Source organism: Oncorhynchus tshawytscha, linkage group LG33 (assembly GCF_018296145.1).
Source record: "Oncorhynchus tshawytscha isolate Ot180627B linkage group LG33, Otsh_v2.0, whole genome shotgun sequence".
NCBI lineage: Eukaryota > Metazoa > Chordata > Actinopteri > Salmoniformes > Salmonidae > Oncorhynchus > Oncorhynchus tshawytscha.
Window position 1 is genome coordinate 34,018,175 of NC_056461.1, and position 13,465 is coordinate 34,031,639.

The following is a 13,465-nucleotide window of genomic DNA, read 5'->3' on the forward strand; positions in this document are numbered from 1 at the left end:
AGAATTGTCCGTCTCTCTCTCTCTCTATCGTGGTTATAGTGGATAGTTCAGAGTGACATTCATTCATGTTGTTGTAGAATGGATGTTTTGGCGGTTGTCGTTCTTCGCGTTCAATGATACTGAATTCCTAGCTGCAGACGAGTAATTAATATCAAAGACTTGTTCTTATTCTGTCAGTATCGATAGTCTAAGAGTTTAACCACGTGGTATGGTTAAAAGATTCAGCAATGGTCTGCAACCTTCGTCCACCCGTGATTGAGAGAAACATAGTCTGCTGAGAATTTCTCAAAGTTGGGTTTTATTCGGAATTGCAGAAAAGGGGCTGTCCCAGGATGCCTGACCCTAACTGGGCTCATGGACGGTCCTTTGATTTAGTTCAACTCAAAAGGGTATTGGAATTTCCTTCATTAATGTTAAGGGAATTTTTATCAATAATGACTAATTATGTATACATTTCAATCAGGACTGACTAATCAGAATACTATTATGTTTCTGTATATGTATGAATTTTCTTTTTAATCCTAGTACTGAATATAATGTGTGTAAATATAATCAAGAATTAGAACAATGACTGTCTGTTCCTTGGTAGAAATGAATGAACTATATCGCCAGACTGGCTAGAATGCTTATCTACACAGGCTGACCTCAACTCTAGACGATGTGGGAAGGCTTGAGAATTATACAGCCTTTGTACCAGTGTCGAGAAGAGACGGAACAGTTTAGAAAACGCTGACGTCATTTTCAGATTATATCCTGCGATAAAATGTATAATGGGCAGTACTCTCGTGAATAAACGCTGCTGGTTGACTTTAAGACTGGGCTCTGTCCATTTTATACTAATAAGAGTCATACAAATTCTTATGAATTGACAGAGTGTTTAATTTTAATTGGGTATTAAAACAGAGGAATTTAATTCCTGCAACAATTAAACAGTCCAAAATCACATTACACAATTTTACAAACAGTGTCACACTCACTCATTCATCTTATTCAACAATTAGATGTAAACCTCATATCTGAGGCTATTATATAAACAGTGTTATGGTAATGTGGCCACACCGTCTCCCATGAGCTTCCCCAAGTTGTAACAAACGGACCAGTTCGTAGCTGGATTCTTCACCGATATTTTATACCTTCTCCGGAACGTAAACGTTGTTCAGACCTCAAGTCCTGTGAGGTGGAAGAAATTCCTTTGTTCTCTATGAAACTTCACTCTATCTCTATACTGTGTGGCCATATGGCAGGGTATTCCCTAGGAATTTACAACCTCACTTTGACCACAGCAGTCTGGTTCTGGAAGCAGAGAGCGGGGGATGGTGCTCGCTGTACCCAAAGAGGGCAACGCCATGACAGGCGCTTGGGGTGTCTGAAATCACGTACCATCACCCTCTCTCCCTCTTTGAATTCTCTGACAGTCTTTGAGTGTCTGTCATGAGCTTTCTTCTGCTGTAGCTGGTGCTTTGCCACAGTGCTTGACAAGTCTGGTTTCAGCAATGTCAGGCAGGTGCTTGGTTGGCATTTCAGAAACAGTTCCGCTGGTGTACATTCCGTTACTGTGCGTGGTGTGTTACGGTAAGTAAACAGGAACCGGGGAAGCCTTTGGTGGGTGGGCACAGACTGAACCTCGAGTCTAGTCCAGGCCTTCTTAAAGGTTTGCACGGCTCTCTCCGCTGCTCTATTTGATGCCGGATGGTAAGGTGGTGACAGGATGTGCCTTACTCCGTTGTTCTTGAGAAACATTTCAAAATCGTTTGATGTGAAAGGAGGGCCATTGTCCGATACGAGCTCCTTGATTAGTCCAACGATGCAAACAGGTGTCTGAGAAGATTGATTGTCTTCTCAGCTGTGGTCAGTTGAGTAGGGAACACTTCCATCCACTTGGAATGGACATCGACAACAACAAGGAAATGTTGCTTGTCAATCTCGACGTAATCAACATGGATGTGTTCCCAAGGTGTAGCAGCCCAGGACCATGGATGCAGAGGTGCAGCAGCAGGCTTGTTGCGAACAGCTTCACAAGGTGAGCAGTGGCCTACATGCTGTTGAATGTCCTGATCCAGTCCAGGCCACCATAGCTACAGTGGGGCAAAAAAGTATTTAGTCAGCCACCAATTGTGCAAGTTCTTCCACTTAAAAAGATGACAGAGGCCTGTAATTTTCATCATAGGTACACTTCAACTATGACAGACAAAATGTGAAAAAAAATCCAGAAAATCACATTGTAGGATTTTGAATGAATTTATTTGCCAATTATGGTGGAAAATAAGTATTTGGTCACCTACAAACAAGCAAGGTTTCTGGCTCTCACAGACCTGTAACTTCTTCTTTAAGAGGCTCCTCTGTCCTCCACTCGTTACCTGTATTAATGGCACCTGTTTGAACTTGTTATCAGTATAAAAGACACCTGTCCACAACCTCAAACAGTCACACTCCAAACTCCACTATGGCCAGACCAAAGAGCTGTCAAAGGACACCAGAAACAAAATTGTAAACCTGCACCAGGCTGGGAAGACTGAATCTGCAATAGGTAAGCAGCTTGGTTTGAAGAAATCAACTGTGGGAGCAATTATTTGGAAATGGAAGACATACAAGACCACTGATAATATCCCTTGATCTGGGGCTCCACGCAAGATCTCACCCAGTGGGGTCAAAATGATCATAAGAACAGTGAGCAAAAATCCCAGAACCACATGGGGGGACCTAGTGAATGACCTGCAGAGAGCTGGGACCAAAGTAACAAAGCCTACCATCAGTAAAACACTACGCCGCCAGGGACTCAAATCCTGCAGTGCCAGACGTGTCCCCCTGCTTAAGCCAGTACATGTCCAGGCCCGTCTGAAGTTTGCTAGAGAGCATTTGGATGATCCAGAAGAAGATTGGGAGAATGTCATATGGTCAGATGAAACCAAAATATAACTTTTTTGTAAAAACTCAACTCGTCATGTTTGGAGGACAAAAAATGCTGAGTTGCATCCAAAGAACACCATACCTACTGTGAAGCATGGGGGTGGAAACATCATGCTTTGGGGCTGTTTTTCTGCAAAGGGACCAGGACGACTGATCCGTGTAAAGGAAAGAATGAATGGGGCCATGTATCGTGAGATTTTGAGTGAAAACCTCCTTCCATCAGTAAGGGCATTGAAGATGAAACGTGGCTGGGTCTTTCAGCATGACAATGATCCCAAACACACTGCCCGGGCAACGAAGGAGTGGCTTCGTAAGAAGCATTTCAAGGTCCTGGAGTGGCCTAGCCAGTCTCCAGATCTCAACCCCATAGAAAATCTTTGGAGGGAGTTGAAAGTCCGTGTTGCCCAGCAACAGCCCCAAAACATCACTGCTCTAGAGGAGATCTGAATGGAGGAATGGGCCAAAATACCAGCAACAGTGTGTGAAAACCTTGTGAAGACTTACAGAAAACGTTTGACCTCTGTCATTGCCAACACAGGGTATATAACAAAGTATTGAGATAAACTTTTGTTATTGACCAAATACTTATTTTCCACCATAATGACTAAATACTTTTTTTGCCCCACTGTACCTGCGGGCGAGTGCTTTGTGAGGTACTACCACCCTTGATCCCCACAGAACACATCCTTGATCAGTGGACAACTGGTCTTTCTTGTCGATGAATGGACGAAGGTTATCGTCATTTACAAAGATTGGCCAACCGCCTAATGTTAAGTCCAAGACTTTGGAAAGCACTGGGTCTTTCCTTGTTTCCTCTGCTATGTCTGGAGCAGATATGGGCAGTTCGTCAATGAGAGAGATCTGGGAGACTGCTCTATCATCTTCACTGTCTGAGTCATTATTGCATGGTAGTCTTGATAGTGCATCTGCATTTGCGTGATCACTGGATAGTCTGTACTCAATCTCATAGTCGTAGGCTAACAATATCAGAGCCCAACGTTGCATTCGAAGTGCAGCAAGGATTGGTATAGCCGACAGCTTGGCTGACAGCTTGTGATCTGTCAGCATTTGGAACTTCCTTCCGTAGAGGTATTTGTGAAACTTCTTCACTCCGAATATTATGCTCAGGGCTTCCTTCTCAATTTGAGCATAATTTTTCTCACTTGGTGACAGAGTCCGTGATGCAAATGCAATAGGGTGTTCTTCACCTGACGGTAGAACATGTGAGATGACGGCTCCTACTCCGTATGGAGATGCATCACACGCGAGTCTCAGCTTAATCTCTGTGTTGTGGGGACCCATTCCACCAAGTTCCGCCAAGTTCACCAACTGCCTGCAGCAGTACCGGACTGGTACCTGGATCTGTGCTAAAACAGGAATAGTGTCACCAGTATATGAAGAAAGGCAGATGGACGCTGGCTGAAGAGGGCACACTCAGTTTTTCTTTGTAGAGTCTCTCTGGAACCAGGGATACAGACGCTCCGGTGTCCAGCTGCATTAGTACTGGTTTTCCCACTAACTCCATGCTGAGATAGATTCCATCTTTTAGTTGTTGAGCTGTGTACACTGTGAACAGTTCCAATACTGTTTCAGTTGTACCTTCCTCTTCTTGTGCTGCGTCTGACACTTTGTGCGCTCTTCCTGTGCATTTTGGAGCTTTACACACTCTCTGTAAATGTCCAACCTTTCCACAATTGTGGCACTTTTCATTTTGGAATTGACAATCACTGGGCTGATGATTATCTCCCCCACATCTGTAGCAACTTGGCTTAGAACTTTTGAGATGTGGGCTGCTTTGTTCTTGTGTAAACTTGAGGACGGGACGGAGAAAAGTGTGACTTTTGTGAGCCTTTTTCACCACGTGCATCCCTGACCTTGTGAACACCTTTCTGACGTTTTGCATGTCCCGATAGCTCAATAGTATCCCTGTGGGCAAGCTCGAGTCCAAGTGCGATATCACAGGCTTTCTTAAAGGTCAGATCCTTCTCTGACAAAAGCCTTCTGTGATATGCTTTACCTGTGAGACCACATACAAACTTGTCTCGAAGAGCATCATTAAGAAATCGTGCAAAGTCACATGTACTTGCCAGCCTTTTCAAAGCAAGGATGTAGTCAGCCACGGTTTCCCCTTGACTCTGGTGACGTTGGTAAAATCTGAAACGTTCTGCAATGAGAATTGGCTTGAAAGAGTTTCAGTCAGTTCTGCATAGTTCAACTCCACTTCTTTTATTGGTTCAATGAGACCTTTCAGCAATTCATACTCAGTTGGACCCAAACCACTGAGAAATACGTCTGCTTTCTTTTCATCTTCGATTTCATTTGCAGCCAGCCAACGCTCAAAACGCTTCAAATAGGAATCAAAATCCTATTTTGTAGCCTCAAACTCTGGTACTCGACCAATGGTTGCCATTTTCATAGTTAATTGTTCAGTTTCCTTATTCCTTAATTTTCATCTAAGTCTTCACTTCAGAAGTTTCTGCAATTACTTCATTCACTGTACTCATTTGTAATAATGTACACACCGTGTTACGTTCCTTCTTCCTTTTATCCCCCCAATATTTCTCCACTGAGATCGCCTAATTTCAATAGGTTCAATTAGTTTTTATTTATTTAACCACCAGAGGACAGTGTCGCTATTCTGGACTCCAATAGTCTTGCTACTTGGCAGCTCCTGAACACTGTACCTACTAGAAGTGCTTAGCCTTTTCCACTGGCGAAAGAAAATAAAAAATAACTGAAGAATTACATAATTATTTTGAGTTTCATTACTCACGCAACATTCTTCCCTTCAAGCAATGTCCGTTTAAGAAGTTTAATCACCTCGTCGTCACTGTAATATTTGTGTTGTGGAGAAATGACCAGGCAGGAGACGGGAGTACAGTTAGTTTTCCTTTAGTCAAAACCCCTCGTGCTCTACAGTTCCCGGCACCCCAGTGCGCATGTGCATTTCCTAATAGGTGTAGTAACGTAACACTGCCGTAATACAGCATAGTAACTAATATAAACAGATGTAGATCCCAGATACTACAGATCCAAGCTTCTTTGAAAATATATATAAGAATTGATCAACTCTACAAGCAACACTAGACTCTATTATTATGGTGGGAGATTTTAATACGGTCTTAAATACCTCTATGGACCGTAAAGGAAATCACACTACAAACTATCACCCTCAGGCACTTAAGGAAATTATGAATGTCATGGATATATTTGAATTAGTGGCTATATGGAGGCTTAAATACCCTGACCTAGTGAGATATACATGGCAGAGGCTTAATCAGGCTAGTCGTCTTGACTACTTTCCTATGCTATTCTCTCCGGCACCAAAAGTTTTAAAAAATGTTGATAGGGGACAGAATGCGGTCGGATCATCACATTATTGTATTTAATTTATTGAACTTTTTTTTTGTGTATATATATATATATATATATATATATATATATATATATATATATATATATATATATATATATATATATATATATAAATATATATATAAATATATATATATATATATATATATATATATATATATAATATATGTATATAATATATATATATATATATATATATATATATATATATATATATATATATATATATATATACTCTTACAGAATATTACTCTTACAGAATTTCCACGTGGATGAGGATATTAGAAATGTAATCAAAGCCTACTAGATGATAAAGTGTTTAGAACTAGGACAGAAGAATTTATAACTGACTTTTTCAGACATAACACAGGTACAGCAGATCCCCTTATTGTATGGGACACTTTTAAATGTGCCTTTAGAGGCCATGCAATTCAGTATTCATGTATAAAACAAAAGCAATTTAGATTAAAAAAAAGTCCATATTAACAAAGGAAATTGAAGGACTAACAGTACAATTAGATAGCAATAAAACTGTACCATAGAGCCACATAATAAGTTAGAGGAAAAACAAAAAGAAATGGAGGAACTTGTTTAAAGAAAGATCCAGTGTAATATATTATAAAAAATAAGGCGAACTGGATGGAATATGGGGAAAAATGCACCAAATTATTTTTCAATCTTCAGTATAGAAATGCTACCAACAGTTTTTTATTGAAACTTGTTACAAATGATGGAGTCACGCATGATTCACCGAATGATATTTTGAAAGAGGAAGTAAAGTACTTTAAGAATATGTTTTCATTTCAGTCTCCTCCATCTCCACTAACCGAAGCTAATTGTATGGATTTTTTCCCCAACAATAATGTAAAATGAACATCTGTACAGAAAGACTCATGTGAAGGCCAAATTACAGAGGAGGAACTTCTTGATGCAATTAAAGCCTTTATGGCTGGGAAAACTCCAGGGCTGGATGGCATAACAGTGGAAGTATACACAACATTTTTTGATACACTCAGAGGACATTTATTAGCATGTTTTAACCATGCCTATATAAATGGTAGATTATCGGACATGCAACAAGAAGGTCTGATATCATTATTACTGAAACAGGACCCAAGTGGTATATATATAAAGATCCAGTCTATTTAAAAAAAATTGGAGGCCTCTTACACGTCAGTGTTTGTGATGCAAAAATGCTTGGCGCATAGAATTAAAAATATATTGTCAGATATTATTCATCCTATTCAGACAGGTTTATTACATGGACGATACATTGGAGATAATATAAGACAAGTACTGGAAACAATAGACTAATATGAAATATCGGGGACACCAGGCCTACTTTTCAAAGCTGATTTTGAAAAGGCTTTTGATAAAGTATGACTGGAGTTTATATATAAATGCCTAGAATATTTCCATTTTGGGGAATCTCTTATAAAATGGGTTAAAGTTCTATATAGTAACCTTAGGTGTAAAATAGTAAATAATGGGTACATCTCAGAAAGATTTAAACTATCTAGAGGAGTAAAACAAGGTTTTTAGCTGTTAAAATGAGATCAAACATTAAAATTAAGGGATTAGAAATCCGTGGTTTAAAAACGAAGGTGTCATTGTACGCTGATGATTCACGTTTCTTTTTAAACCACAATTAGAATCTCTCCACGGCCTCATAGAGGATCTGGATACTTTTGCTATCCTCTCTGGAAAACCAAATGACATAAAACCAAGTATTACATATTGGATCACAAAAAAATTCACATTTTGCATTACCATGTAATTTACCAATTAAATGGTCTGACGGAGATGTGAACATACTCGGAAAACAAATCCCAAAATAAATAAATTCTCACTCCAATACATTTTTATAGAAAGTTAGCAAAAATAGAAAAGATCTTGCTAACTCTGAAAGGAAAATACCTGTCTATTTGTGGAAAATCACCATGATTAACTCTTTAATCATATCACAATTTATCTATTTTCTTATGGTTTTGCCTACACCTAGTGACCTGCTTTTTAAATTATATCAACAACAAAAAATATTGATTTGGAATGGCAAGCGAGACAAAATTAAAAGGGCCTCTTTATATTACAAATATGAATTCAGAGGGCAGAAATTATTAAATATTAAAGCATTAGACCTCTCACTAAAGACATCAGTCATGCAGAAGTTATACTTAAATCCAAACTGGTTCTCTAGTAAATTGGTAGGAATGTCTCATGCTATGTTCAAGAATGACCTTTTCCCATTTATTCAGATTACACCTGCTCACTTCCGGTTGTTTGAAAAGGAAATAATGTCAAAAATGTTTTATTTTTTAAACAAGCCTTAGAAAGTTGGTTGCAATTTCAGTTGAATCCATCTGAAAAGACAGAACAAATAATACAACTAATATTGTGGTTAAACTCGAATATGCTAATTTATAATAAAAAAAATACGTATTTTTCGAAGAAACTTAAAAAAAAAAGGTATAATCTTAGTGAATGATATTATAAATAGGACTGGTGGAGTTATGTTACACATGCAGTTAACACACACATATAGAAATGTCTGCTCCACCCAAAATTACAACCAAAAAATGGAACAGGCAAGTAGAAGGAGAAAAAAGTAAGGAACTGTCACACCCTGGTCTTAGTATTTTGTGTTTTCTTTATTATTTCGGTCAGGCCAGGGTGTGACATGGGTTTATTATGTGGTGTGTTTAGTATTGGGGTTTTCCGTAGGATTTAGGATTGTGGCTTAGTGGGGTTTTCTAGCATAGTCTATGGCTGTCTGAATTGGTTCTCAATCAGAGGCAGGTGATTATCGTTGTCTCTGATTGGGAACCATATTTAGGCAGCCATATTCTTTGAGTGTTTCGTGGGTGATTGTTCCTGTCTCTGTGTTAGTTTGCACCAGTTTAGGCTGTTTCGGTTTTCACGTTACGTTTATTGTTTTTGTATTGTTCGTGTTTCATCTTCATTAAAGATGTATCGAATTAACCACGCTGCATTTTGGTCCGACTCTCCTTCACCGCAAGAAAACCGTAACAGGAACTTATATGTCGGCCCTGCATTAAAGAACATAAATGATTAAAGAAAAGCGTGATAAATGAAAACATATAGCAATTTCATTTAAGGACCAAAACACTGACAGCTGTGCCATATAAATTGCAAAATAGTTGGGAAGAGATTTTCGATGTTTTTCGACCCATTCCATGGCACATGGTTTATGAATTGATACGCAAAACAACGCTGGATTCAAAGCTTTACATTTTTCAATTTAAATTACTATACAAAATTCTTGCAACCAAGCTCTGCAGATCTTGCTGAGAGGAGGCAGTCATTGGATCATTTATTTTGGTATTGTCCATATGTAGCTTGTTTTTGGTCACAGGTCCAGGAATGGCTGAAGAAATGCAACATTTGCCTAGAACTAACATTGCAGATAGCAATACTGGGTGATTTGAAAAGCCATAGTCAATCAATCAATAATATAATCATTATTTTAGCAAAAATGTTTGTTTATTTTACAATCTGTAAGCCAAGAGTGTGCAGAGCCCGAGGCACCCAACCGTGAGAGGATCTGATTGTTCATGGTGTGTAAGGCAGCAGATAGATCTAGGAGGATGAACCGTCACTATTTACACTTCACAGGAGGCGGATGAGGGGTTGTCTACACACTGGACTGGACCCTGAAACACAACACATAATAAACATAGTAACCTACAGTATCAATGTTTCTGAAAACTGTTTTTAACCATAAAAACAAAATCTATTTGCGCAAGACAGCGCACACCTGCGACACCTGCGGCCGGTTTGGGTACGGTGTTAGTCTCCTATTCAGAGGACCCCCACTTTTGTTAGTGTCTTATTGGTCAAGGTCACACCAAATACTTATCACCACATCTCGTTCAGCCTATCAGCAGCCTTGATTCCCGGGACTACAGTTTTAGTTAGTCTGACCCCAGCACACTGTGTGGTCAAAGACGTGCTTTCCCTATCCTGATGAGCACTTCCACAGTTTACCCTCCTGTTGCACTTTTCCTCCTGTGGACTGAATCCCTGTATGTCTGATGTTTAATTGTGCATCTAAACAACATATAGTTCATGTCAGTTCTCACTGGACATGATTCTCAGTGATATGAACCATGAGTGGTCAGATGTGTGTGATGTGTGAATGTGGACATCTTCTTCCGTTAAACTCCCCTTAACCTGGAAAGCCACCTCATCCTTGTTCTGACCGGACATTCTAAAGTGGTTACATTCATGGTCCTTCGATTCTCTACAACCCTACCTCTATTTTTCACAGACAGCAGTCAGACAACCAAACAACAGCCAGATATGAACTGAAGGTCTCTGAACTGTCACACTTTACTCACAGGAGGCTGATGTCTGAAGGGAAATGTGTCTGTGTCATAGACCACCTCTCCAGGATCACCTGAGGGGTTGTCTACACACTGGACTGGACCCTGAAACACAACACATAGTAAACATAGTAACCTACAGTATCAATGTGTCTGAAAACTGTTTTTAACCATAGTCACTGATTATTTGCCAATTTGTGTGTATGTCTACACTCACAGGAAGAGGGGTGATGCTGGGAGGAGGGTTGGTCTCTCCAGAGAGGGGTTCGGGGACTTCCTGGTATAGTTGATAATTTGAGTGTTCATTTTGTGAATTAGGTTATAATTTATTACATTGTAATAAGTAATCAAGACATGTTAATATGATTGAGAGGTAGAAGAATAAAACAAGATGCCATTAGCTAATAAACACATCTGTCCTACAACCACGATGCAATAAACACACCTGTCCTACAACCACGATCCAATAAAACATCTGTCCTACAACCACGATGCAATAAAACATCTCATGTCTGAAAAGGCAGTGCAATGGAGACGAAACATTGGCTGCAATAAAACAAACTTAATGCACAATACTACTACACTTGTAAAATAGCAGTATCTACCCTCAACACATTTTCATCCAAATATGCTTATATTATCTTTATAAACTGCACCATTATAGGCTAAGGATGTCAGTCCCAGCTATGGAGTTCAACAATGGTACCTGAAACGCCAAATTCTCTTCACAAAAAAATACCAAAAGGCCAAATCTAAACACCTGTTAATGTTTCTAAAAGCTGTATTGTAATATACTGTATTTGTGAATCACAACTTTTTGTCCCTCTTTTGTCTGCTGATCTGCTCGACACGTGGTGCTGCTGTGTCGTTAGCAGGCCTCATCCAAAACTTAAAACCTTCTAATCATTCAAATGTTTATCACAAGCATCAGATCAGAACAAAGTACTGTAGCCCGGATGTCTGCTGACTAGCCATATCACCACATATATTTACAACATTCATAGGTAGATTCTGTTATAATTTAGTCAATGCTAACTTAGCATGGTCGGGAAATTGCTGCAATCACTTGCGCTGCTCAAGATGGAAACCGCTGCACATCAGAGAAAGTTCAATGATATACTCCCAGTTCACAACATATACAACAGTAAACCTTTAACAAAATATGATATTAGCTAATCAACTTACCATCATGGTACAATAGGCAACTATGTTGAATACTGAACTGAATTTTTTTTACTTTGACAGAGCTATGTCCCTTGCTGTCTGGAACTTGTATAACGTGGTAGATATTACCGGAAGAGACTTGAGTATCTGTCGCTGAACCTAGTGACGTACAAACAAAATTCTCTATATATATATTTTTAAATTTATTTTAAACGATATTACCCTTCATACATTGCAGTGTGTTAAAAAATGTTGCCCAAAAATTTGATCCCACAAATTCTCAATAGAGAATCTCCATTAAAAGGGTTTTAGTTTTGGACTAGGCTTAATACGAGTCTGGAAACACTGCCCCTCAAGTTTAATAGTGAGGTAAACTGTCCCAACATACCTTGCTTCTCCATCATGTGGACGTCTGTTCAGGTTGAACTGTAAAATAATGTAATCAGGTTGAACTGTAAAATAACTTTATCTGTTCCATGACTAGTTTGAGTTTGGTCTAGTGGTAGCGTTGCATCCTGGATTCAGGATGTAATCCTAGTGGTAAGGGTTCAATCCCGAAGACTTCCACCTTCCTCTTTCCCCTTCATGTTTTCTCCTCTCCTTCATATCTGGTTGAAGATCAATAACACTACAAAATCTACAAAACGAGGTGCTCAAACTCAGAGGTTTTCCTACAAGTCTGAGTAACAACAGATCTGACGTGCACTATGGTTTCTATCATTCTATCAACATATGCAAAAAAATGCAAAATCAAAACCTATTCGACTGAATAGAGGTGCACAGAGTTTTTAGCAGTACTGCTAACAATGAAAGCCCTGTTGCCATGTATATCTGTCTTGTGTATCTGTCATGGTGATCTCTTTTAATGTCTGATGTCTGTGTGTTGTGTTGTTCTATTTAACTGTTGTCTCCACCTCTGGACAGGTTGTCATTGTAAATAATAATTAGTTCTTAATTGACTTCAACAAAACAAAGAAGAAATCCAATGAAATCACTGTTTCTAACAACATACGCAATAGAATATTATTTCTGTGGAATAAAGAGCCAGACAGTTGTTTACTGCTGTTTTCTTTCCCCTGGCTGTGAGGAAGAGGAAGAGAGGGAAGGGAGAGAGAGAGAGAAAAAAAGAAAGGGAGAGAGAGGAAGGGGTGGGAGGGGAAGTAGGAATGGGAGTGAGAGGGGAGGGAGGACCGGGTGGGAGATGAAGTAGGTAGGGTGTGAGAGGGGGAGGGAGGAGCAGGTGGGAGATGAAGTAGGTAGAGAGTGAGAGGGGGAGGGTTGGGAGAGAGAGAGGCCAGGATGAGAGGATAGAGAGAAAAAAGAAAGAGCTCAGTGTATTTATATATCATTTGAATATATTCCCTGCCTATGTATTGTAGTTATTGTTGTAGATGGGCATATATTTCTTACCATATTACTGTTGGAGCTGGGCCTGTATTTCTTACCGTATTACTGTTGGAGCTGGGCCTGTATTTCTTACCATAGTACTGTTGGAGCTGGGCCTGTATTTCTTACCATAGTACTGTTGGAGCTGGGCCTGTATTTCTTACCATACTGTTGGAGCTGGGCCTGTATTTCTAACCATATTACTGTTGGAGCTGGGCCTGTATTTCTAACCATATTACTGTTGGAGCTGGGCCTGTATTTCTAACCATATTACTGTTGGAGCTGGGCCT

At 39.4% G+C, this 13,465-nt stretch overlaps 1 long non-coding RNA gene across 1 annotated transcript; it reads right to left on the reverse strand.

The window, feature by feature from the left end:
• Window positions 1-9,460: 9,460 nt before the first annotated feature.
• LOC112231272 lies at window positions 9,461-12,939 on the reverse strand. Its single transcript, XR_002950432.2, has 4 exons — window positions 12,178-12,939; window positions 10,843-10,902; window positions 10,641-10,730; window positions 9,461-9,953 (listed from the first exon to the last, which is right to left on the reverse strand). It is a non-coding gene; the product is annotated as an uncharacterized LOC112231272 (long non-coding RNA).
• Window positions 12,940-13,465: the final 526 nt, after the last annotated feature.